This window comes from Physella acuta, unplaced genomic scaffold, assembly GCF_028476545.2.
Source record: "Physella acuta isolate Inbredline_101_S28 unplaced genomic scaffold, ASM2847654v3 ptg001746l, whole genome shotgun sequence".
NCBI lineage: Eukaryota > Metazoa > Mollusca > Gastropoda > Physidae > Physella > Physella acuta.
The window spans coordinates 110,001-132,599 of record NW_026733257.1 but is presented as its reverse complement, the minus strand read 5'-3'; the positions used below and the strand labels follow the sequence as shown (position 1 = coordinate 132,599).

General features: G+C 38.9%; 1 protein-coding gene across 1 annotated transcript in view; it reads left to right on the top strand.

Annotated features, from left to right (window-relative positions):
- The first annotated feature begins 2,756 nt into the window (after positions 1–2,756).
- Positions 2,757–22,599, top strand: part of LOC131930251 (uncharacterized) — a 63,517-nt gene continuing 43,674 nt past the window's right edge. The window contains exon 1 of the mRNA XM_059286661.1: positions 2,757–3,005. The gene's annotated coding sequence lies outside the window, so the exon portion shown is untranslated. The remainder of the gene's footprint in view (positions 3,006–22,599) is intronic.

Sequence of the window (22,599 nt, the reverse complement as noted above, 5' to 3'; positions counted from 1 at the left end):
TGTATTGAAATAGTGCACATATTTAAATGGTAGGTTATTGGATTAGGGCGTTTATTGGATTAAGGAGGTTATTGGATTATGCCATTGGTAAATTCAGGCATGTGTAGGATTAGAGCGAGTAGGTAATGTAATGCTTGGAATATATTCTTACGCATGAAGAATCGAGGCGTGTTGTTTAAATGTTACTAAGTGGTTAAGGAGTGTTGTGGATTAATACTAGCAGTAACTTACCTATTATATTCTGACTTTTTAATGGGGAAATTTGAAGATTGCAAACTTTAATTATTTGATGTAAGCCCTACCTCACACAGCAGCATACAAGCACTGACTCACTAACCCTTGTTTCCTTGAGTTTTTGGGGGCTTTAAACATTAATTACCTCCCCTGCTCTTAGGGCCAGCTTATTAGCCAACAGGGGAAAAATGTTTAGGCTAATCAAGCTTTTAATTACTAATCTAGGGATACCTGGTGCTTGCAGACGTGAGCTGGTCCGCCATGTTGGACTGTTCGGCCATATTGGATGTTGTATAATTACATACAGATGTGGTTAGCTATAGCACGGCCTTTCAGTTCGAACCCCACTAGTGTAAGGAAAACAGTTTTAAAGTATAAAATTTGGATGAGGGACGGCGTGGCCTAGAAATAGAGCGCTAGACTGCTAACCCGATATTTACAAGTACGAATACGGGTTCAAGTCAGTATACGTCCCTGATTCCACTCATCTATGATTAGTACCTAACTTACGCTAGGGAAAACAAAAGCGGCAGTACACAGTGTTGACCATACTATCGCTTCAGATGCCGAAGTCACTGAAACAGTTTAACTCTACTTCATCTGCCAGATTTGTCTTGGATCTCTACCTTTAACAAAAAATGTCTAAATGAATTTAATTTTAAAATAGTATTGTAATGAGGTAAAAAACCAATTATATTTTCAATATCGGCAGTGTTTGAAATAAGGGGAGACTATGTTTACCGTACAAGAGAGGTCAAGAGAAGCAGAAGTAACAAAAGGGTCAATCCGTCCTTTGTCCTCTTACCTAGATCATACCCTTTGTTTATTTTTTCAACAGCTCTCCTCGAAAGATATTGTACTGTCCATTAAGGGGGAGACATTGATTTTTTAATCGAAAAGAGAGAGGAAGTTTAACTAACCCCTACATTTTTGTGCGTTGTAATCTAGTAGTAGAAGTTCCATAAAGACATACTGCCGACATAGGTCATGTGGTGATTCTGTCAAAACATATGTAACTCTAACTGTCCATAGTTTTTTTATAACATCCACCAATTACGCAAGTCTAACCTACTACAAGGGAAACGAGTTTAATTCGTTCCGTAATATTGCTTAAATTTAAATGTCAAATAGCCTGTATATCAGAACAGTTTTCTCCATTAATCCGTTCATTCCTCCAAAATAGCTACGATGTATGATCAGTTGCAACATTTGTGGGGTGTTTCTTGTCCACATGGGTTCACTTGCTCGTATCTTAAATGTTGCTCGTAACTCAAAGAAAACATCACTAGCTCAACTGCTCGTATATAAATAGTTTAGTATACAGAATCACTCGTAGATAAAGGTACCACTGCTCTAACCCCAAATTGAGTAAATCCCAAATTCGAAATAAAAGTGGCTGTTACGAGAGAGGTGAACGGAATTAGGGTCTGGATAGGTAAATAAATCATTCTGCATATTGCATAAAATACGTGAATTGTGATCCGGTTACCTTTCTATGTGCTGCAATGAAATGGTACATAACAAAGGGCAAGTAAGCAAATAATGTCTAGAGTTATCTTACCTGACAATAGTAAACACACACAAAAAGAAATTAAACCTTATACAACAGTGGCAGGACGGAGACTAAAAAGGGAAGTAATCTCTTTTTTAACTCTAAATAACAGACAACTCCGGCTATCCGAGCCACCTTTTTGATCAGCTGTGACGAATAATTCCATTTCAAAGTTTAAAAGTGAATATCACTTTCAAATTGAAAAGCCTTGGAAATGTACACCGCTCTTAAATCAGATGGAAATCTATTACACAATGTAAATGTAAATTTATACTGAACACGGAATACGTTCAAGCTTAATCGATTTGTATTTAAATCGAAATTATTTCCAGACAATTTAAAAAAAACAACAGAAACTCTAGAACAACATGTTCTCGAGGTTAGACCGAATGTTAGCAAAATACGGAACACTTTTACTCTTTAGTGTAAATATTAATTCCAGCAAGTTAACCCCCCCCCCCGTCCTTTCCCCATAACTCCTACCTATAAAACATTTCATTTAGTAAAATGTATTTCAACAGATACTGTGTGATATAAATAGAATCGTGTACAAAAAATAATTAAATAAACCTGGTTTTCATCTACTTTGCTCTAAATGACTGAGATAAACTAAAATTATGGTTGAATCATTGATACAAAATCCAGGTGTAAGTGCACGTTCAAAGCCAGTCATTCTGCTAGAAGATGTATAGATAAGATCGAGAATAACGAAAGAAATAAAAGCTAGCTTCATATCCGCGAGGTCAAAAGTTGAAAGGTGAGAAATATTTTTTTTCCCTATAACTTCGTCGTGAGCCACAAGTAGGTCATCGCACCCCAGCCCCCCACCCCCTCCCCCCACGTCGAATGCAACGTGGTAGCAACGGCCTTGCCGCGCGGTACCACCACTCACGCACTCACCCCCACACACACACTCACCGCTCGCCAGCGTACGATTCCCGTCTCGCCGACACCGCGTCATACCGCCGGCTTTTTGCATGTGATGACAGGCAGGAGCTCAGCGAACGATGACGTCATTTTGTGACGACGTTCTCGAGGCAGTAGCGTGCTCAACGTGACGCACGCGCATGCACGCTGGAGTTATGAGTTTCGAGTGAGCTGTCCAGGCACAAAGTTGACTTGGTCGTGCCGTGCTCTAACATCATCGTCTGCTGGAGTCGGTCGGTTTCGTCTGCAAAAAAACAAACTGACGCCTGGATTCTATGACGTCACTTTGCCGGTAAGTGAGCTTCGTCTGGGTATAGCTTGTGAGGGGTCGTGCAATTAAATTGTTTTTCTTGTGCAGGCTAGAATTAGGTGAACGGAAATTTCAATTTTTTTCTTACTGGAAAAGTAGTGCTTTAATGTTCATCCACTCTCTCCCCCCCCCCCCCCCCCCCCCCCACCTTTTTTTTTTTTTGTCTCATCGGAACTAATTGAATTATGGATAAGGCAGATATGATTTCATAATTGATTATATGCATTTACACCGCATCCAAAAAAATTGAAAATAGAGCGAATCAATGAGTGATTTAGTGTCGTGATGGATTGATTTGTTCATACTAATAGTTAACACTGCTGATTTAATCATTCATTCACACAGATGAAATGTGGCCGAGGTGAAAAGCACACTGCAGAAAGCACATTCTAGCAGAATTTCCTGGTTGGGAATAGGCCAACTTTGAAATAAATCGGTCCGTTAGAAGTAGTTGAAATTTCGCAAGCCCGTTTCGATCCGTGACAAAACATTAAGCACTACGGAGAGATTTCGACAGTTTTAAGTAAGTGACGTTTCATGGTTTCTTGGTTAATGTTGAGAGTTGTTTTTTTTTTTATTGTTTTTTTTTCATGAAATTTACAGCGTCAGATTGCCTTGCATGTTCGCTTTAGTATTACAGTTTTAATCATCGGCTTGTGAGGAACGATACAGATTTACAATAGTAATATTTCTTTCTTACTTTCATGCATTTAAGATGGTTTACTTATACATATATCTAATACAAAACGTCTAATTACAATTATTTTTTTTAAAAACCTGAAAATGCAAACCCTCGGCAAAGTGGGTTGTGGTGGGTTTGGGCTTTAAAGTAGAGCTGAAATTAATTTAGGATTACGGTAAATTAAAACTATAGAAATTTTAAGCAAGGTCAATGTTTTTTTTTTATTTCTATACAATAAAATTGAAAAGGGAATACTATGTCAATTGCTATACAATTTTAAAAACAAGGTCAATGTTGAGATATTTTTGAAAAGTTAATGCTTAGGAGAACAGTCTAGGATCAATGTGGTGTGTTGGACTTTCAAAAAGTTAACAAATTATATTTACAATAGCTAAAGGTTTTATATTTGCATTAGAGAAGATAGTATAATTCTTATTTTTCTCTAATGTAAAGATTTTAATGTTTTTTCATACGCTCATTAATATAAACGATTGATTATTCAATTTACATTGATACTATCTTTTAATATAGCTGCTTTGAAGTTTCTATGTATTATAAAAATATTAAGCATTTTATTAGAAAGTTATATCCCTTTAATACTTTACTTTATTAATTAAGGGAAATAACCAGGACTATTCGATATTGAACGAAAACCTTTTTTTTTAAAATGCAATTGGTTTCAACCTATCAATAATGAAATTAACGAAGATATACATAACTATATGTATTATTGATTGATGTGTTGATTAATTGCTTATAATACTTGCGTTTGTAAATTACTATGTTGTACATTTCTGTTGTTTTACGCACAAACTCTCCTGCTGAGAGGCTCGTCTCACAGTTTGATAACCCCTGCTCTACGTTAGCTTGATCAGCCATTGGAGGCATATTTGTGTGTTCGGGCATTCATTCGTAGAACAGAACTTCCAAAGGACTGTAGTTCTAGTCCAGGGGTCTCCAAACTTTTCAGTCCGAGGGCCGCATTAACTATCAAATTTCACTTCGGGGGCCAGTTTCTTCCAGGCATGTCTTTGATTTTTTTCTGCGCAAAGTTCTTCAGCCATCACCAACAAACGATTTTTCCTTAGACAAAAAGATCTCCGCGGGCCGGATGAGAGAACTTCGCGGGCCTGGAGATCCCTGTTCTAGTTCAAGAGATAAGTCCGAAAATGATTTAGTCTGTTATCCATCATGTTTATACTCAGCTCAAATGGCTACCTGAATAGCTGATGGTATTTACTGTGACAGGTTGCTCAAGACTTTCTGAAATATTTGTACCGGATTGACTCAAACTGTCTCATTATCATTATTATTCTCAAGGAGCCAAAATATATATGATCCTAAGTTGGAGTGCCAAACTAACCCAACTGTTATTTATATTGCGATGAAAATCAAGTATTATAATTATAAGGACAGGATTTAGATTTGATAAGAAACTAAGCTTTTTTTTTTCGTTGAGGACCTTTTAAGTCCATATATTATATGTCAGTGGTTAATATTAGCTTGTATTTTTTAGTGTTGCTTACAAAAATGTGTTTATAAAAGTTGAATCTCCGACAGTTTGAAAAAAAAAATTAAATAAATGTTTTGAAAATAAATTTGGTGAAAAAGTGCCTACCACGGTTTTCAAAAAAAAAAAAGATGAGCGGGTGGGGTGACGGCAAGATAACGGGGACCCTGAGCTATATATTGTTTAGCGTATACGTAAATCCGGCACTGCATACTAACCAAACTGTTATTAGCAGAGGCGTAGCGAGGGGGGGGGGGCGGGGGGGACATATGTCCCCGGGCGCCGACCTTAGGGGGGGGCGCCAAATTGAAAGTTTGAGGGGGGGGGGTGCAAATGAAAAGTTCGAGGGGGGGGGTGCAAATCGAAAGTTTGAGGGGGGGGGAGTGCAAATGAAAAGTTCGAGGGGGGGGGGGGGGTGCAAATCGAAAATTTGCTCCCGAGGGGGGCGCCAAATTGAAAGTATATCCCCGGGCGCCGGGAAGGGTCGCTACGCCTCTGGTTATTAGCACTGCGATGAATGAAACAAATGTTTTAATCTATGTGTTAAAGCTTAACTATGATTGCTCTGGTTAAATCTATTCTGGTGTGTTGAAACTAGCTACATTGTTGAAACGTACAATTATTTTGAAACTACCCCAGTTAATCGTAATATCAATCTCATTCATTACTAATCAACATACCGCAATTAATTATAAATATTAAACCTTTCCCTAGTAGCACTTCCGGTAACATTAACCTCACTGCCGGTAAAAACATCCTGCTCCGGCCACTACCGGAATCGTCTGCCGGCTAGTTCCATCACTGTTCGCGAATGTACCAGATTTAGCTGACGTGAATTCCGGGTCAACGCAAATGTACCAAATTCTGTTTTTCTGATATCCCGGGTCAGTGCGTATAATAACCAGTGTTTCTTCCAGACCTTTTTTTCTCCGTGGGGGGGGGGGGGGGGTACTTGAAATTTTCGATGGGGGGGGGGGGCGACTAAAATTTCCGGGGTGGGGGGCATTGTTAAATGTATACATTTTCTATATAAATTCCATTTCGTTCGGGGGTGTGGGGGGGGGGGGGAAGTAGACTTTCTTAGGGGGGGGGCGGAGCTGCCTGGAAGAAACTCTGACAATAACACGGGTAAGGGCGTAGGTACCGAATACAAACTGTGATTTCTAGGTCAGTTCGGTTGAATAAATGTGAGACTTGTATCTCCATTGAGGGGCAGTGGACCTAGACGACATGATGGCATTGAGACTTGTATCTCTATAGTTAGGCAGTAGGTGGACCTAGATGACCTGATGACATTGAGACTTGTATCTCCATAGACGGGCAGTAGGTGGACCTAGATGACCTGATGGCATTGAGACTTGTATCTCTATAGACGGGCAGTAGGTGGACCTAGATGACATGATGACATTGAGACTTGTATGTCCATAGACAGGCAGTAGGTGGACCTAGATGACCTGATGACATTGAGACTTGTATCTCCATAGAGGGGCAGTGGGTGGACCTAGATGACCTGATGGCATTGAGACGTGTATCTCCATAGAGGGGCAGTAGGTGGACCTAGATGACCTGATGGCATTGAGACTTGTATCTCCATAGACGGGCAGTAGGTGGCCCTAGATGACCTCATGGCATGGTTAAGCCGTGGGTCAGGTCGGTCCTTTTCGGTCCCGTGTGGGGATTGGACGGAGTGATTAGGTGACGCGTCGTTTGACGTAGGCGGAAATAATTTGTTTGTGTTGTAGCCCTCGCGGAGGGAAGTGCTTGCTGTTGTCGTGTCCGTTCATGGTTGGTACTTCATTGGCTGTCGTGTGTCTTCGTTATTGTATCAGTCAATGTGGTGTCGTGTCAGTTTCTAAATGGCAATCAATTAGTTAACGTGTGAGTTCATAAGTGTAGTCTGTTTGTTGTCTAGCAGGTTAGTGATTGTTAGTTAAGTTGTTGTGTTTTTCTTATTTGGTAGTTACAGTTTTGTCTTCTGAATTTATGGTAGGTAGTTGAAAGAAACATCGACACCGGTAGATTTTTCGGAGTTAAAACACTATCAGACAATTTGTTTGTTAAAGTGAACATTCCCAACTAGAGGTCAGTCTGTTGATCAAAAATTTAGGACCTTCAACTTGACATGTTGACATAAGTCTTGAGTGATGTTCACTTAGAAAACCCTGGGCCTACAGTGACTTTGCTAACAATGGCTTGCGTAGTGGCGAAGTAGGAAGTTAACCATCGAATAAATAGGGCAATCTCTGGTGAGGGAATAACTTTGCTACGCGGACCTTCATAACAGAATACCGGTATATCAACATGGAGGGACGGATAGTAACTATGATCGCGCACGTGTAACTCACATCTCCTCAATATGATACACCAAGATACATTAAGATACATTAAGATACACTAAGTGCACTAAGATACACTAAGATACAATAAGATACAATAAGATACAATAAGATACACTAAGATACACTAAGTGTACTAAGATACACTAAGTGCACTAAGATACACTAAGTGCACTAAGGTTCACTAAGATACACTAAGAAACACTAAGATACACTAAGATACTCTAAGATACACTATGATACACTAAGATACACTAAGATACACTAAGATACACTAAGATACATTAAGATACACTAAGATACACTAAGATGCACTAAGACACACTAAGATACACTAAGATACACTAAGAGACAGTAAGATACACTAAGATACACTAAGATACACTAAGATACAATAAGATACACTAAGATACACTAAGATACACTAAGATGCACTAATATATACTAAGATACACTACGATATACTAAGATACACTACAGAAAGATACATTAAGATACACTAATATACACTAAGATACATCAAGATGCTTTAAGATACACTGTAGCTTGTCATAGGCTTTACATACCCGAATAAGAAAAGAATAGATTAAGTCGATCTATTACTTAAAACACTTGAATACTGCGTGAAAATAGGTGTCATAACATAGAAAGCAACAGCGAATGTGTGAATTTTGGGTGAAACACCCCAACACTTGTTCTCAATTAGTTCATATTCCTCACTAGACGACAGACAAATGCCGCTTCTGCAGGTTTTTTTTTTCATGCAGGTGTAATTTTCTTGCCGCCACTGTATGTTCTACTCCACTGTAAGAAAAAAAAATTCCGTCGATACAATGCAACTGTTTAATTAGTTTCTGTGTTGTGGCAGTCTTTTGTTGATAAATAGGTTGAACAGCGGAATGTGTTATTATTTGCGGTGTAGTGTGGCGTTGTGTTGATGATAATCTTCCGATATCTTGCAAAGTGTTGGATTTTAGAGTTCGGTGGTTCTCAAAGTGTGAAATACGGTCATGCATAGATAATAAGTTACTCCAGGCACTGTGGATTTTAAGTTAGACATTCGACATATGATTATAAATTTTAGGTCCGCTACTAATAGAGTGGTGTGTTCAGTATATGCTTTACAAGAATATGTTGCAGATGTTTTCAGTGCAGAAGGACACAATTTTAAGCTTTTTGTTCGGATAAATAAGTCGGTTGATTACATACTAGCAATTATTGCCTCACAATTGTTTGTTGAGATTGTCTTGCGTTGCTCTTGAGTAGAGCTCACTTGTTCATATTTTGCATTAAAATCTCGTTGTATCGGGAAAATATTCTCGCCGCCACGGAACTGAAAGTGTCTAGGGAACTTCTTGTTACCGGAAGTCGGATCTCAGAACTGACTCACTCTTGGGTCCGTAGCAATATAAAATGTACGTATTTAAAGCGCGTTTTTTGAAACTTATCTCATCTAACTCCACACAATGATTCCTAAAGTATTATCTCCGGGTAACCCCCTTCCCACATTACTAGTTGAATCTATCCCACAACCACTTTCGGTAGCATTACTACTTTACTGTGCTATCGATGAGATCCGCCCACTGTAATCATTCCCTTGTGATCTACTGCTATTTAAAAAAAAAAACCTCTATGCCACACCCTTCTCTTACTGACAAAGTACCCACACAGTACTGAGTACTATAATACTAGTAACACTACACCTACCATTCACCACTCTGCCCCGCCCTTTAACTACATTTCACAACCCTTACCCTACCCCCGCATTAGCCCAACATCATGTCATATCGCTGACGTTCATACCCCATCCCGTACTTAAATGGCAGAGACAAACCACTCACCCCTGACCAATCACTTACCCCCACACAAACCCCCCTCCCCTCAGGCACTCCTACCCTCATTATCCGAACCCCCCCCCCCCCCCCCCCGCACTCCTACCCTCAACATCCGACCCCCACACCCATGTCCTCTCGCTGACGTTGGCATCCCTTCCCTATTCCTTAGTTCTCTAAAATACCGGTCCCCACCCCCATGGCCATCATCCCCACCCCCACAATCACCCCCCCCCCACCGTCAGTTCAACAACCGACGCCATCCACCGTTCAATGTTTACCACAGCGAGGCAATGAATTATTCACTTTTAATACAACAAACGACACAGCAGTGATTGTCCCAAGCTTGTTTGCTGGCACACAACTGATCCAACTCCTCGGGCGAAACGACGACCCAGTGCTCGGGTATGCCACAGATTTTTTTAACCTGCGGTCGGCGCCTACTAACCTGCATGTACGGGACCTGGTCAAGTGCATTTTTTGGTCACGTGCATTCAAATGACTAACATTAACCTAGTTTATTGTGTGTTCTAGACACAAAGGTACACAGTCACACTTATGTAGGGTACACTCAAACGACTAACATCAACCTAGTTTATGTGTGTGTTTTAGACACAAAGGTACACAGTCACACTTATGTAGGGTACATCAATGGTCGATTAGGTAAATAGTTCACAGGAATAGCAGAGGGTGGTATGTACGTGTGGAGGAAGTGGGTGTCTGCATGTTTAGGTCAGGCTGTTGCTAAAAGGGTAGGCATTTGATAACAAGTTTCTGTGATCGGTACGGTTGAAACGGAAGTACTAAACATGTTGAACAGTCCGAACTTCGGTTATTATGTTGTTCTAGTTTGAACGATGGAGAGTAGCGTCGTAATAGCATTGTACAGAATATAAATAAAGTAAGTAAAAGAATGCTCTTTAGACCTAGCGATCCTTCAGGCAGAAGAAGTAGATTTCCGACGTTTATTGACCTCGGTATTTATGAAAGGAAGGTGTGGACAGAACTTTGCCCAACCGCCTTTACTTTTCCTAACATGAGTTAGGTACTCATCAGAGCTAAGTGGACTCATGGACGTTCTACTGGCTTGGACTCGTGACTTCCGGGCTAGCATTCTAGCGCTCTACCGCACTGCCACGCCGTCGCATAGAGCATATAAAAACTGAGCATAAAATCTAGAGATGTTCAAAGGACTGTCGGTAGAACGCTGGGATACCACCAAATCCCATCATAATTTTAAAGAAACACTAACTCTGCTTCTCCTTCAACTTTAACTTCGCACTCTCTCAACTGGTGTAAGTCTTTCACTGCTCTAAGCATTTGTTAAAATTTGCTCTATAAGCTATTCTATCTCCCATACCTGTCGTTTTTGTTAACTTTGCATTATTTTTACCTTTTTTTTATCCCCAAAACTGCCCCAAGCATGTTTTAAAATTGTGCCATTGGGAAGTAAGCCCACCCAATCTAATACATGAAATAAAATATTCTTTGCCAATCGGCCCCTCACATTGTCCAATAGAAAATTATTTCTGCATAATCTGACTGTAAATCTTGTTACCTACAAATATGATGTGCGCCAATATACACCCCCTCCCCCCTCCCCATTTGATACATCTTATCATAGAGCAATATTTCTAACCAATCTGTCTGAAACTACTACTGTCCCATCAAAATAATCTCTGCCATTCTGCCCCCCTCCCCCTCCCCCCACACAAACATACACAGTTTGGTAACATCACAGAGAAGTACTTCTGCCCAATCTGACTAAAATTGTTATCAAAAGAAGTATTCTCTGCCTCTCCGCCGCCCACATTTGTTAACATTGCCCGAGAGTAAAGTACTTCTACCCAATCGGAAAAGTATCAAAAATAAAAATCTCTTTCATTCCGCCGGCCACATTTGTTACCATTGCTCTACAACAGCTGCTTGCAGCCGTTTCCTCTCGGCCCTCGTTACCCATCATGCTTGTTTTATTCCGGACATTTCCCATTTATCTTTATACCCTCGCGCATGCGTACTCGCCGTAAATCCATTCCTCGATTCTGTGTTATTTTTGTTAGCTGACGAGGTATTGTTTTGTTTTCGCTATGCGAGACAGCTTTATTCTATTCACAAATCTTGTCCGTAATTTATTCAAGAAATATGGGATATTAAGGACATTTAGCATTAATTTTATGTATCTTATACGACATATTATTAACATTGCTAATCTTATGATAGGACATTCTATTTGAATAGTTTCTTCTGTAGTAGAACAATCTATTTAGAGAACATTTCCTACTGTGGACAATATGTAAGCGTAGCTTTATTTTCAGTGGGATAGTGTGTATTCATAGCTTATTATTTAGTAGAACTCACACGATTTCCATAGAAACTCTTTCCGTAGGATACTTCATCTTTTCAAAGTTTATCTTTTATTAAGTTCCCGTAGCTTATCTTTCAATAAGATACATAACGATACCATAACTTATATTTTAGTAAGTTAAATAATGTTTCCGTGGCGTATATTTCAGTAGAATAGGATGGTCCAAACTTATCATTCAATAGGGTCATTTTGTTTACATGCATTTTTAATTAAAAATTCAAAGAAATATACAAAAAATTAAAGCTTAAAATTCTTCGAAATGTTCTTTCTAAAAAAAAAAACAAAAAAATAACGTGTAACTTGATATTCTTTAAAGTTTGGTTACAACTATTTTCTTAATATTTACTGTAATAAAAAATCCAATTTGCCTTCATTTTGTTATGTTTATTAAACATATTTTAACCAATGTTTTACAACAAAATCAAAATATCTTCAATTATATTAAGAGGCCTACAGTTTTAATGTATGTTTGTCTACTAATTACTAAGAGATGAATCGTGTGTTTTGTTAGATTTTTTACTTTCTATAATCAAATCTAACACAACCTTTTTTTCATCGTTTCTATTTAAATCTCGCGTTCGCCCTTCTCTCCGATTATCACATCACTACTTCAGACCAGAGTAAAAAAAAAAACATGGCGTCGCTGTCTGAACTATTTATGATGATGGATGCATTTCCGGTTTGACCACATGTTCTCACGATTTCAGCAGACGATTTAGTGTGCGATGAGACGAAAGCGTGGCGGGAACGGTAGAATTTAGCTGCATTAACCCGCATTAACTCGCTACGTTTGTTTATTGAATCAAGTCTCTAATACATCTTTTCGCTGGCAGTGGGTGTATTGAAAGAGTAAAAAAAAGTACAGATTCTTCTTTAGACCTAGCGGGCAGACGAAGTAGAGTTTTATATGTTTCTTGATGGTGTAATCAGCCACATTTACTTACCCCAAACGTGAGTTAGGTACCCACCAGAGCTGGGTGGACTACAGTCACAAATCCGAATAGAAATCCGAACTCGAGACCTACGAGTTAGCAACCAAACGCTCTACCATTCCATTCCACACATTTGTTATCATTACTCTACAACAGCTGCTTGCAACATCCCCCCACCCACGTTACCCATCATGCTTGTTTTATTCCCACGGTATTGAAAAAAAAAACACCTATAGAAAGAAAGAAATTATGCTTTTTTAAGCGTCTCCTGTAGATTCATTTTTAGATTCTTTAAAAAAAAAACAGTTCACCACGCGCACACAACACAAAAAAAAACTACCTCTGTAGCGGTTGATTTAACCTCATCACCAGCACATAAAAATCAAGGTGAAATAGTGGCTCATCATTGCCTGCAAAAACACATTATAGTAAAACCATTAAACAACACTTTTGGTAAATAATAATATATGCATTATGACTTCATAGATTAAACCTATTCTAATGTATATATATATATATATATATATATATATATATATATATATATATATATATATATATATATATATATATATATACATACATAGCCTACATAGTGATAAATTTAACCTGAACTTCACATAACGCAACATAATTCATATTTTTCACTCAAACTTGTTTTAGTTACCCATTTTCCGTAATTTCCTTCGTCGATGACTCATTATAAAGCGCTAAATATTACAAGAAACACACTCACATCAAACATCATTGTCTGAATGCTCCGTCACTCACCTTTGTTGTAACAGACGCCGCTATCTCCCCTTCTACCACTCTAACCCACCAGAAGCACACTAAGGTAATACACGCCATCTTAAACTCATCAGTTTTCTGAGATAAAAAAAACAATTTGCACCGTAATTGATTCGGTTACTACAATATGTCTACTTGAATTAAACAACAATTTTTTTTATATCGTCTGATGTTGGATCCCCCACAAAAATATTACAATATCGTGTTATCTAATATATCATCTGGTACCTTCTTGTTCAAAGAGTGTTACAGTCATTATTGCATGACATAAAAAACATGAGTTTTACAGTAAAAAGAATACCTCCTATTAAAAAGAACTCTACAGTAACAATTACCACACATCAGACCAGAGTTCATCAAATATGCGTCCGTGTCAATGAAGCGAAACAAACTGCACACAAATTGTGCACTATTACGCAATAACTCACCACCAGGAACAGCTGCATGACTTCACACGTCGTGGTTCAAGGCTGGCTCTCTACTTCTGCCGTCCCAATTTACTTAGAAATATAATATATCTTTTCCATTCTGTATTCCAATAAATACACACACACACACACACAGACATACGCACACACACACACACACATATATATATATATATATATATATATATATATATATATATATATATATATATATATATATATATATATATATATATATATATATATATATATATATATATATATATACTAATATAGGCCTAAACATTTACCACCCAGGAGAATAGGCCATAATGTTCAGAAATTGTTAAATTATTTTCGCGTGTGAAACCTGCACTAGCACAACAACCGCACGTGCTGTATACACAACAACCGCGCGTGCTGTATACACAACAACCGCGCGTGCTGTATACACAACAACCGCGCGTGCTGTATACACAACAACCGCGCGTGCTGTATACACAACAACCGCGCGTGCTGTATACACAACAACCGCGCGTGCTGTATACACAACAACCGCGCGTGCTGTATACACAACAACCGCGCGTGCTGTATAAACAACAACCGCGCGTGCTTTATACACAACAACCGCGCGTGCTGTATACACAAAAACCGCGCGTGCTGTATACACAACGACCGCGCGTGCTGTATACACAACGACCGCGCGTGCTGTATACACAACAACCGCGCGTGCTGTATACACAACAACCGCGCGATAAATCAGGCATTCGTCTTTGACTTTGTTATCCTAGTGCTAGTCTGTCGAGCTAGACCATATATCTGGTATCTGCGTTACTGGATGTCGATGTGAATCAACCCCCACCCCCACCCCCTTTTTTTTACCCACACTCCCCATCCCCACTGTTAAAATACCAGAATGTATACATCTTTGTTGATGTGTCCTGTCTTCGCTTGACAAAGTTCTCCTTAAATTGATTCTGATATATGCGGTTCTGTTTACCAGTTTGTCTACAGTTATCTTTGCATAGATGTAGAGTAAAACTTGATGTAATTCATATACATTATATTTAGCAACGTCTTCAAGAGCCTTCATATACATCATAAAATCCCAAAATCATCATATCTACCATCATCTCCCCACACCAACATATCTACCATCATCTCTCCATCCATCATATCTACCATCTCCTACATCCAACAAATCTACCATCATCTCCCCATCCAACTTATCTACCATCTCCTTCCATAAAATCTACCATCATCTCCCATATCCAATATATCTACCATCACCTTCCACATCCAACATGTCTACCACCATTCCCCTCATCCAACAAATCTACCATCATCTCCCCGTCCAACATATCTACCATCATCTCCCCCACACATCCTACCTGGCAAGTACCACCTTCTCCCCGAACCAGACCAACCTGCTATCACCTGGCACACCTTACATATTTACCCAGCACCAGACAATGCCCCCTCCCTCTCCTCCCCCTCCCTGCCCGACTCCCCATGAGATCAATGAGTACACTTCCTGTAAACTTTCAGCACGCTATACTGTGATGTTTACCATTGTTCCCTTGCGAAACAAACCATTGTGTTTCCACACTTATGGCCACTGCTAGATCTCTGTAGTAGTTCATTGTTGTATTTGCTTGCAGCATGAGTGGGTGATGCCGTGTTTGATGTAGTTCATTTGTACAGTGTTTGTTTGAGTTGATGTCTAGCAACATTTTAGAATCTGTATGTAGCGTTTAGTTTCGCTGGATGTGGATGTGGGTGAGGCGTCAGCTTGACCTTTAATTGATGACCCCTCAAGAAAAGACGGCATTTCTATTAAAAATGTGCTATTCTTTTACCCAAACCCTACCTTGCTAGACATTATAAGTCGCTTTATTTGTCAATGTTCCGTTCATTTGTTTGTATGTTTGTGTGTCGGTGTGTCTTCTATCATGTAGTTCATTTTATATGTATTTATCGTTATACCTAGACACTCAGGAACGGAAAATCTTGTATATTACAGCCCAAGACAAATGGCCATCCCCACCACTTTAAGTATAATGCTTATTTTCAACATCTCCGTATATTGTCAAAACATCTCAGGATTCAAAGGTCTCCATTTGAAACATTCCTTTTCTAGCGAGGTACCTTGTTGGTGATTTAAAAAAAAATCAGAATGGTCACGTGTTTATAATGAGTTTAAGACCGAATAGTACCTGTGCAAATCCTCTGTAACCCCCACCTATCCCCACCTACCCCTGCAGCATTGCCAACTGTAATTAAGCTTATTTCGACATGGATTTTTTCAAGAGTTGTCGCACTTGTCTGTCATGACATGTCAGTGCCGTCATCACTGCTTTGATGGAGTGACCCCAACCTTACCTCGTCAGTTCATCACGTGACGTGACGTCATTGTTACATTTCCTCTGATGTTGGCGCTTGGTTAGTGGCGAGGTCACCTAAAAGCAGAAACACGGTGACGTAATCCCACTGATGAGATTATGTACTTGGTTAGTGGCTAGGTCACATAAAACCAGTAACACAGTGACGTAATCCCACTGATGAGATTATGTATTTGGTTAGTGGCTAGGTCACCTAGATCCAGAAACACGGTGACGTAATCCCGCTGATGAGATTATGTACTTGGTTAGTGGCGAGGTCACATAGAACCAGAAACACAGTGACGTAATCCCACTGAATAGATTATGTACCTGGTTAGTGGCTAGGTCACCTAAAACCAGAAACACAGTGACGTAATCCCACTGATGAGATTATGTATTTGGTTAGTGGCGAGGTCACCTAAAACCAGAAACACAGTGACGTAATCCCACTGATGAGATTATGCACAGAGTAGCTGAAACCAAACCCCGCTTCAATGCAGGAGAAGATAACTAATGAGGAAAAGCAGATAAAGTTTTAAATTACATTTTCGCTCAATAATTGAAGTAAACTTTAGTAATCCCCGCAGTAATTACGCCGAAGCTTGATTATATAATAAATTTTAAATGCCAGTTATATCTATTCTCTTTACAGTTCCCTAATGTCTATTTTATCAAAGATTACTATTTTCTTAACAGCTCACTAATATGTAATTTCTACTTCCTTTTAAAGTTTACTAATGTGTATTTTCCTAATAGTTCCTAATGTCTATTTTCTTTTAAAATTCATTCATGTCTATTTTCTTCAAAGTTAAGTACTGTCTATTTTCTTTAAGATTCATTCGTGTCTATTTTCTTCACAGCTTAGTAATTTCTATTTTATTTAAGGTCCATTGATGTCTATTTTCATGACAGTTTACTAATGTATATTGTCATTAAGATTCATTAATGTCTAGTTTCTTTACAGTTCAATGTGCGTATCACCGTTATAACTGTTGGCGAATACTTACCCCTGCTTTGTAGTATGTAATTAATTAAACTAAAGAACCTTCCAAACCTTATGATCTATGGAGCAGGAGAAGTAGACTTCGTCTGTTTTACTGACCTCGTCATATGAAGGGATAGTGTGGTCAGCACTATGCACGGCCGCCTTTATGAACGTGAGTCAGGTACCCATCAGACCTCAGTGAACCCGGGATTAGAACTTAAGAATTTCAGGTTAGCATTCTCATGCTCTAACCATCCAACCACCCCCATATACCATTCTACGTAAAGAAGTTTCGATGTTAACAAATATTTCAACGGAAATTTACAATATCCGCTATACACAAATTGGCACTACCTAAAAATAACTCAGCACCTTAGAATAGAAGAGACGGTGACGGCTATTTTAGCCAATACAATTAAATAGGTACAATAAATCGATACGAACCATTTGACATCGAGACAAATTAGGTAACACCAGACACCAACTGTGACATTGGAAGTGATAGGATCGATTTCCGTTACCAACTGTCACATGGTATCGATTATCTCGGGCCGTTCGATACCTGGGAGGGGTGGGGTTGGGTGTCCAGTGTCGGCGGTCATTAGCTGACCACCGTGAATAAGTTATGTGGTGTACTGGGTAACGTAGGGGTCTTCTGTCACGTTGGCAGGTTCATGAACTTAGGATCACGTTGTAGACAGGGTTTTGTTCTGTCACGTTGGCACTTAGGATCACGTTGTAGACAGGGTTTTGTTCTGTCACGTTGGCAGGTTCATGTACTTAGGATCACGTTGTAGACAGGGTTTTGTTCTGTCACGTTGGCAGGTTCGTGTACTTAGGATCACGTTGTAGACAGGGTTTTGTTCTGTCACGTTGGCAGGTTCGTGTACTTAGGATCACGTTGTAGACAGGGTTTTGTTCTGTCACGTTGGCAGGTTCGTGTACTTAGGATCACGTTGTGACAGGGTTTTGTTCTGTCACGTTGGCAGGTTCGTGTACTTAGGATCACGTTGTAGACAGGGTTTTGTTATATCACGTTGGCAGTTTCATGTACTTAGGATCACGTTGTAGTCAGGGTCTTTGTTCGAATCAGGTTTTCAGGTTTTTAAGTTAAATTTTTCATGAACACGATTTCAGGATCACGTTTTTGACATAATCACTTTGTCAGTCGCGTAGTTAGGATCACGTTTTCAGGATCAAGTCGTTGACAGGATCACGTTCATGGGTATAAAGTTGACCTAATCACGTTGCCAAAATCACGTAGATGGGATCTCGTTCTTAGGATCACGTTGGATACTTATTCTTCCTGTCACGTCTTTCAGATCTTACGTAATACGAGCTATTTTCCATTTCCGTGCTTCGGTCACGTTTAGCAAGCTTTTCATATTTTCATCACGTTTTCCGGATTAAGCGTGATTTATCTCCACCCAGGCTCATTAGCCGAATTGATTTATTGCTCTCTAAACCAGGGGTCTCCAAACTTTTCAGTCCGAGGGCCGCATTAACTATCAAATTTCAGTTCGGGGGCCAGTTTCTTCCAGAAATGTCTTTGATTTTTCTGGGCAAAGTTCCTCCGCCATCACCAACAAACGGCTTTTCCGTGGACTATAGGGTCTCCGCGGGCCGGATGAGAGGACATCGCGGGCCGCATCCGGCCCGCGGGCCGTAGTTTGGAGACCCCTGCTCTAAACCATACAGGTCATCACCTACCCAGCGAGGATGTGGGTACGTATTCAGTGCAGTTTAATTAATTGAAAACAACTTTTGAGTAAATGCAGAAGTTGTATTTTAAATACTGTAGGAGACAAATGTGTGTTTATAACCATACACAAACATATACGCACACACCAGACACACACCAATATATAATATAATTATATACAAATATATATATATATATATATATATATATATATATATATATATATATATATATATATATATATATATATATATATATAGTTGAAATATGTAATTATTTATTCCAAGAGTAATTAGCATTGCAATCAGCTCTGTGATGAAATAATTATCACCTCAACATTTACCTAATTATTCAGCCCATTGTTAACAGAGCCAGCAGGCTTAAAGTTTGGCCCTCATAAATTATTCCCCTAGCAATAAAGATTGCCATAATCGCCCCACTATTGATTGTGTTGATGTGTAAGCAAAGGCTCCCACTGGGGGCTTAATAAAGCTCGGTAGGTCATTTAAGCCTAGGTTTGACCTTTTTTAGTGTAAAAAATATATTGTTGGATCCGTTGTTTATAATATATGACATATATGTCACATATATCATTATATTATGAACACATGTCAAATATACCGTATGTCACACATGACGCCGTCACACACTAAATAAAATATGTCGAATCCTTTATATTATAGTGACATTCAATATAAAACATAATTCAACAATTACATTTCTTCTTCAGGTGTACAATACTCTATTATGTATATTTACATATTTAATAACATTCGATTTTGGAGCAAAACCATAAAATACACGCCACGGAGTTATATTTTAAACTAAATTTGTTTAATTAATTAAAAGGACTACAATAATATTACTATGTGCTCATACACTCGGCAATTAAAGCAGCCTAAACGTGGAAAAAATATTTTATCTAATTCCCTTCTAATAATTTACTCATTTTATTGCTTCATTCTGCTTAAGACTAATTGATCCACTGTTTTCACAGATGTTTAAGCCTACACATTATTTACCTAACGGCATTTTTATCAGTTAATTACTCCTCTACTCCCATTTCTTGATTATTATAATTTTGTTGTTGTATAGTTTTCTCATTATATTTGTCTTATGTTCATCCTATTTTTTCTGTAGTTCTTTTAGTCTTTGGTCTATTATTAAACTTATGTTGTTCTAGAGTTCTCTAATTGTCAATCATTAAACTATTATTTTTTATTTAGTAGTCTTTTCTCTGTCTGTCTATTGTTCAATCTCTATTCTTCGTTAGATATTGTATTCTGTTTTATTAAACATATAAAGTTCAGTATATCTATCAATGTCGATTAATAAACCCATTTTGTACTTTAGTTCTTTATTTGTCTCTCTTCAAAATAAATGTCTATAGTCCTATAGTTCATTCAATGCCTATTGTTAAACCCGTTTTATTCTCTTTGTCTCTGATGCTAAACTTCTATAGATCTATATATAGTCCATCATTTCCTATCGTTAAACCCGTGTTGTTATGTAATTCGGTATTTTGTCTCTCTGCTGTTAAACTTCTATAGTTCTATAGTCCATTTATTGCCTCTTGTTAAACCCGTGTATTATAGTTAGGTATTTGTCTCGCTGCTGTTAAACGTCTATAGTTCTATATTTCATTCATTGCCTGTTGTTAAACACGTGTTGTTCTGTAGTTGGTATTTGTGTCTCTGCTGTTAAACGTCCTATAGTTCATCCATTGCCTATTGTTAAATCCGCGATGTTCTGTAGTTCTCTCTATCACAAACAATCAATCAAATCATCGGCTCAGGATCCCATTCTCAACCTGACGCCATAACATCAGCTCTTTTATACCAGTACCACAGTCTGCTAACTGCCACACAAAAACTGTGTCCTTTGAAGATTTGCAACATCCACACCCCACATCCATCCCTACCCCCACCCAACATCCACCCCCTCCCCCCATTTATTCTACCATGTAACAACCTCCAAACCACACACACCCCCACCCCCAATCCACCCACCCCCACCCAATATCCCTTTTCCCCCACCGCCCCATTTAGTCTACCATGAACCAACCTCCAAACCAACCTCCACCCCACCCCACATCCACCCCCACTGCCCCATGTAGTCTACCATGAACCAACCTCCCCAACACCCACCTGACCAACCTCCACCTCGCCCCCACCCCCACATCCACCCCACCGTCCCATGTAGTCTACCATATAACAACCTCCACCAAACCTCCACTCCACCCCCACCCCCACCGCCCCATATAGTACCATCCATCTGTGCCGAGACTGCTACGAGCGGCCTAGAGTCCCGCTTTGATCCCTGCCATAAAGCATATAACGACCGCCCGTCAAACAAACAATGATGGAACTCACACAGGAGTTTGAGCTGTAAAACCTTTAGCTTGAACTGAGTCACGACTGAAATAGTTCGAAAACTAGAACAACACCTGCTCTATACTAAATATATTTGAAAAAATATTTTTTCACGAAACTTTTATTGTAAATGTTTCTACGTTGAGGTTTTTTTTTTTTTTGTTTTTTTTAAATTAAAATATGTAAAAATAATAATCTAAACAGAATGTCAGACGTTGTATAACATACCATAACCCCTACCTCTGACAGGTACCTGCACCTATATGTGATGGGTGCATGCACATACCTGTCACCGGTGCCTGTACCTATCTCTGACAGGTGACTGCACATTCTTTTGACACGGTCTAATACTTTTTTGTGACAGGCATCTGCAAAATCTTTATTACAGGGTTTCATCTATTACAGGGGTGTCCAAACTTTTCAGTCCGAGGGCTGCATCAACTATCAATTTTCAGTTCGGGGGCCAGTTTCTTCCAGGCATGTCTTTGATTTTTCTGGGCAAAGTTCCTCAGTAAGCACCGACAAACGATTTTTCCTGGACAAATAGATCTCCGCGGGCCGTAGTTTGGAGACCCCTGATCTATTACGAACAAATTCTTGCGCCTGCTTTTAAATGTTATCTTTACTTACCTGTGACAGGTTACCTGTGACAGGTACCTGCGTGAACCTGTTATTATCAGGAAAGGTTAAGAAGGACGTATATGTGTATGCAAGTTCAAAAACCAGAAACATATTTACTCTACTTCATCTGTCGATTAATACCATCTGATCTAAGCCATTACAATTTAAAGTGCCATAACACCACAACACTACAGCAACCAGTTGCGTATCAATGAATAGGTCATGAGAGGGGTTCAGATATATAATTATATATATATATATATATATATATATATATATATATATATATATATATATATATATATATATATATATATATATATAAAAGGGGTCGGGGTACATGGGAGGGGTTATAACCCCCCCCCCCAACTCCCCCTTGCCTACGCCACTGACAGCAACAAATGTTACCCAGATGTATAATGTTTACAACTGACAATGACAACAGAAACCCCCTCACAAGGCTTAAAACATAATTTAAATGCTAGCTTCTGTATCAGTGTTATTCATCTTTTAAAAACAAGAGTTGAAAAAACAACTTTGAAGGATATTTTTTTCAAAAAATAATTTGAATTAATTTTTGTGAAACGTTTTCAGCTCGTAAACAAACTGGACTCAATTTCGGATTGCCTCGTGAATCTATCTCCTCTCGCACGTTATGGCCT